The sequence below is a fragment of the Syngnathoides biaculeatus genome, chromosome 8 (assembly GCF_019802595.1).
Source record: "Syngnathoides biaculeatus isolate LvHL_M chromosome 8, ASM1980259v1, whole genome shotgun sequence".
In the NCBI taxonomy this organism is placed as follows: domain Eukaryota; kingdom Metazoa; phylum Chordata; class Actinopteri; order Syngnathiformes; family Syngnathidae; genus Syngnathoides; species Syngnathoides biaculeatus.
Window position 1 is genome coordinate 28,796,363 of NC_084647.1, and position 5,987 is coordinate 28,802,349.

At 43.1% G+C, this 5,987-nt stretch overlaps 1 non-coding gene across 1 annotated transcript; it reads left to right on the forward strand.

The window, feature by feature from the left end:
• The first annotated feature begins 2,716 nt into the window (after positions 1-2,716).
• Positions 2,717-2,835, forward strand: LOC133505438 (5S ribosomal RNA). The gene has a single exon (XR_009796268.1). It is a non-coding gene; the product is annotated as a 5S ribosomal RNA (ribosomal RNA).
• The last annotated feature ends 3,152 nt before the right edge of the window (positions 2,836-5,987 follow it).

A 5,987-nucleotide genomic window follows, 5' to 3' on the forward strand; every position in this document is an offset into this window, starting at 1 on the left:
AAAGCATGTATAAGTCTGGACACAAACAAATACTTTATTGCTGGATCTGTTCTCAATCAAGAATAAATCCCACATAGTGATGGAGCCACTCAGATTTTTTTCAATACAAATACCAATATTGAAATAAGTGATAGCTGGTTTTACATAAATTCGCATTCATTAACAATGATTGAGAAAAAAAAAAGACAGCAAGTCAGCTACTCCGTACATGAAGCGTGTTGCGGCCACACGTTAAACTTCGGTAAACCTCTCCATGACAATTTTTTTTAAAATATTCATTGTTCTCAAATGAGTCCAATGTGTATTTAAAAAAATAAAACAAACTGCTGGGATAGGCTTCAGCCCCTATACACAGCAGCGTGTTGTGGCCAGACGTTAACCTACATAAACCTCTCTGTGCCAGGCGGTTTATTTTCTTTTTTTAAATATGCATTGGACTCATTTGAGAACAATGCATATTAAAAAAAAAAAAAACATCTGTCAGGGAGAGGTTTACTGATGTTTATTGTGTGACCACAACACACTTCCGTGTACGTTGGAGACCACTCCCTGTTGTTGTTGTTGTTTTTTTTTTTTAAATGCATTGTTCTCAAATGAGTCAACTTGGCAGAATAAATACTTCTTGGGAATTTGAGATTGAGAAGAATAATTCTTCTCTGAAATGAAGTGATCGCTACACAGGCATGTGTATTTGGTTGGGCTCCATCCATCACATTTAATTGTCTTTTCAGCTGGTATTCTATAGAATGACCTCTGAATATTTGTCTCGTCTGTTATAAGAACCGACAACACAGGTCTCGGGTATTGCGACTATTCTGCACCGGTTCAAGTCCCCCACACGGGCAAGCAGCACTTTTTGACCGATAATATGGCACTGTGAAAATGGTGATGTCACGTGCACAAGCTCTACAGGCCAACCTGTTGCTCTTGATGACCTTGATGGTCAATCACAGTCGAAGATGAGAAGAGTGGAGGATTCAGGACCATCGGAGGTGTTGGGACCTTCAGACAGTGTGATGCATGAACCCATGTAACTCTTTCAGCATCCTTCATCTTAGTGGTGGCCACAAGGAGAACTTGAAAAGGGCCCAGCCAGTGCTGATGCCTTCACATTCTCTGCCAGAAGTTTTTTTATCAGCACAAAAATCACCGAGTTTGACGTCATGCAAGGGTCCATCTGCCACTCTCGCTACTGCTGCATGAACCTGTTTCTTGACAACAGAAAGCAGGTTCATCAAAGATGTGCAATACCTGATCATATTGTCCTCACAAATGTTTGTGTTCATCGGCAAGCCTGGAGTATGCAGTCCAACATTCGGAGGGCCTGCAAACAGGCTCTCAAATGGGGGCAGATTGTGCCTCAGACACACACGCATCCTCATATACATCATGACAATTGGCAGACACTTGATCCAATTTAATTTCATGTCCTCACATCATTTACTGAATTTAGCTTTTTGAATCCCATTTTCTTTTTTCTACTGCACCGCTGGCCTGGAGATGGTAACTAGAATGTGTTTTGAGGTCAAATTGTTGTTTATCGAAAAGTCTCCATTTTGAAACGTGGTCCAACCCACAGATCATTTTAGCAAAAGAAAAGAAAATATGTCAGGGTAGAAGAGGCTGACCGTCAGGGCCCATCCAAATGCCATTCTCATAAGTTGCCCTCCACCGTCGCCATACAGCACATTCACCGGGAGTACAGAACGAGTGAAGGTCAGTGAGCGAAAGAGGGGGGGGGACAGTGGAGAAGGAGGAGGGGAAGTCGAATGAAGGAGCGAAGGAAGGAAAAATGACAACACCTGTTTCTTTGTGAGTGTTTTGGGTGTGTCAACAATTGCCTGTACACAAGCTGGAGAAAGCATTTTCCCGTGAGGAATGAGGATGTGTCCAAGAAACTTAACCTTTTGTGATGCAAACTGCAGTTTTGATAAAGATGTCTTATGGCCTTCTGACACGAGGTGTTTTAACAAAGCAACCATATCAGTCTTACACTGTTCTTTGGTGAGTGTAGCAATCAACAAATCGTCAACATATTGTAGCAAAGCTGCACCCGATGTGAGTGTCAAAGGTTCAAGACTGTGGGCGAGTGTCTCATAGAAGAGAATGGGATGCATGTCAGTCCTTGAGACAAACGCGTCCAAGTATATTTTTTCCCCTCGAAAGTTAAAGCAAACCAAAATTCTGAATGTTTGTGAACTGACAAAGAAAATATTGCTTTAGAAATGTCAACAATTGAAACCCCCTTCATGCTAGGTGGAATTTGGCTCAAAATAGTGCAAGGGTTTGGCACACAAGAAGCCGGCGCATTTAGTGCTGCATTAAAAGCTTGCAAATCTTGAACAAAATGCCATTCAATTGGTTAACTTTGAGGTCTGATTTTTTCCCCCGTAAATATAGTTTGAACTGTAAAATTACCACATTGTACAATAATTCCAGCTTTGAGCAATGCTTCAAATGCCAGTCGAGTACTGTCAACAGCATCTGCAGGCAATGGGTATTGATGCTGTACAGGGTGATAAGGCGATTTAAGATTAATCTGAACCGGTGAACAGTTTTTATCTAGCCCAACATCACGCTTACTGGTAGCCCACAGCATTGAATGGGACTTGCTCCAGCAGAGGAGAAATGTCCGTAGGAATGTATGTGAAACGACTGAGATTGGTGTGTGTACGCGCACTAAATGTTTTTCTATGTGCATTAACAGACTCTGAAAGCTTACGGCCATGCTACCCTGAGAACGCCTGATCTCGTCAGATCTCGGAAGTTAAGCAGGTTTGGCCCTGGTTAGTACTTGGATGGGAGACCTCCTGGGAATACCAAGGGCTGTAAGCTGCTCTCCCCGGCTAGATGCAGAGGGGTTGCGTCAGGAAGGGCATCCAGCGTAAAACTGTGCCAAACAAATATGCGTTCATCTAAGATGATACGCTGTGGCGACCCCTAATGGGACAAGCCGAAAGGAAAAGAAGACGATTAACAGACTCTGAAAAATAGATCTGATATTGGCGCCCAATCAGTCACGCCCTGACATCGATAAACAAACGGGCCAACATCCTGCCATTTTGTTGCAGGTTGGTTTGCGCATATGTTAGTGAGACAGATGCTGCACAAAGGTTCTTGTCAAAAAAAAGGTCATTGATATTCAAGGAGTCATTCAGGTCTCTTGAAAAAGTCTCAAAATGTTGGTCTGGTCCATCATGCACATGTGTTGTACAATGCAATTTGTGGCTGCTCATTATGTCAGATATGTGAGAAATGAATTAAGCCACATATCTTGTCAGATAGGTGATTCACTAATGATAAATGAATAGCGGGTTGTCGGGACTGAATCTCACAAATGATGATTCCAAACTATCTACTGGACGCGTAATATCAATACTGTTGGCTGTGGATGTCTGTACCAATCCCAATTTTATCGTGAGACCCCTTCCTAACAAATTGATCTGAGATGTGGATGACGCAACAAACAAATGTTTACGCGGCACATCATATGTGGAACCCACATTTGCACTAATTGAATAACAAGATCTTTTGCTTGGAGAAAAAATAACGGTCGGAGGCCATCATACCAGAATATGAAGCTCCCAAATGAACAAGGAAATTAATGAGTGTATTATTTGCTTATTTGCTTGATTATTGGCTTTTGCTTCTGGTCCTCAAACTGATAGCATCTAAGACAGGATGCTCTGGCCAGCCTGATCGTAATTCAATAAATCCTGCTGAAATTGGATTGAATGTTGTGAATACTCGACGTGGGACGCTCCTGGCGATGGACTAAAATCACCATCTGTGCAATCTTATTACCCAAATTGGAGCCGCATCGTTCGCATTGAAGCTGCTCGCCATTAATATCCATAAATCGCCATGTCCTTTATATTTTCACACAGGTAGTATGTGATTTGTGTACCTTAGGTGCTAACAATGTTTATGTGATTGCTTTCATTTGACCTTGACTTTAACATAGATTAGGTAGTATGTGAATTGTGTATCTTATATGTTGACTTGGTTTATTTGATTGCTTCTTTTTGATTATCTGTAGCCCGTTGGGCTACACATTATTGTGCTACCTGTCGGCCGGTCCCAAACCCGGATAAATGCAGAGGGTTACGTCAGTAAGGGCATCCAGAGTAAAACTGTGCCAAACATATATGAGCGTTTATCATACGAATTCTACAACAGTTAGGTCTTGGTCTGGGCTTCCGACACCCACACCCAGAAATGTTAATCTACAAGGCATAGGTAGACAGTCAGATAATGTAGGTCAAAGACAAAAATGAGGAGGAAAGCGGCTTAGTCGGCAGAAGAAAAAAAGGAATGTACAGACCATACAGCTGTGTGTAGGGACTTTGAATGTTTGGACTATGACAGGAAAAGCTTAGGAGTTAGTTGACAAGATGATTAGGAGAAAGGTTGATATATTGTTCATCCAAGAGAGCAAGTGGAAAGGGAGTGAGGCTAGAAGTTTAGGTCTTCTTCTTCTTTTCCTTTCAGCTTGTCCCGTTAGGGGTCGCCACAGCGTGTCATCTTTTGCCATCTTAGCCTATCTCCTGCATCTTCCTCTCTAACCCCAACTGCCCTCATGTCTTCCCTCACTACATCCATAAACCTTCTCTTCGGTCTTCCTCTCGCCCTTTTGCCTGGCAGCTCCATCCTCAGCACCCTACCACCAATATACTCACTCTCACGCCTCTGAACATGTCCAAACCATCGAAGTCTGCCCTCTCGAACCTTGTCAGCAAAACATCCAACTTTGGTTGTCCCTCTAATGGGCTCATTTTTAATCCTATCCAACCTGGTCACTCTGAGCGAGAACCTCAACATCTTCATTTCTGCCACCTCCAGTTCTGCTTCCTGTTGTTTCTTCAGTGCCACCGTCTCTAATCCGTACATCATGGCCGGCCTCACCACTGTTTTGTAAACTTTGCCCTTCATCCTAGCAGAGACTCTTCTGTCACATAACACACCAGACACCTTTTGCCAGCTGTTCCAACCTGCTTGGACCCGTTTCTTCACTTCCTTCCCACACTCACCATTGCTCTGGATTGTTGACCCTAAATATTTGAAGTTGTCCACCCTCGCCATCTCTTCTCCCTGTAGCCTCGCTCTTCCCCCTACACTTTTCTCATTCACGCACAGATATTCTGTTTTACTTCAGCTAATCTTCGTTCCTCTCCTTTCCAGTGCATGTCTCCATCTTTCTAATTGTTCTTCTGCATGCTCCCTGCTTTCACTGCATATCACAATATCATCTGCGAACATCATGATCCAAGGGGATTCCAGTCTAACCTCATCTGTCAGCCTATCCATTACCACTGCAAACAGGAAGGGGCTCAGAGCTGATTCCTGATGCAGTCCCACCTCCACCTTAAATTCCTCTGTCACACCTAAGGCACACCTCACCATTGTTCTGCTGCCATCAGACATGTCCTGTACTATTGTAACATACTTCTCTGCCACACCAGTCTTACACATGCAGTACCACAGTTCCTCTCTTGTTACTCTGTCATGGGCTTTCTCTAGATCCACAAAGACACAATGTAGCTCCTTCTGACCTTCTCCGTACTTTTCCACTAGCATCCTCAAGGCAAATAATGCATCTGTGGTACTCTTTCTAGGCATGAAACCATACTGTTGCTCGCAGATACTTACTTATGTCCTGAGTCTAGCCTCCACTACTCTTTCCCATAACTTCATTGTGTGGCTCATCAACTTTATTCCTCTATAGTTCCCACAGCTCTGAACATCCCCTTTGTTCTTAAGAATGGGAACTAGAACAGTTTTCCTTCATTCTTCAGGCATCTTTTCGCCCGCTAGTATTCTGTTGAATAAGTTGGTCAAAAACTCCACAGCCATCTCCCCAAATTGCTTCCATACCGCTACCGGTATGTCATCAGGACCAACTGCCTTTCCATTTTTCATCCTTTGTAGTGCCTTTGTGACTTCACCCTTAGTAATCATTGCCACTTCCTGGTTCTTCACACTTTCCT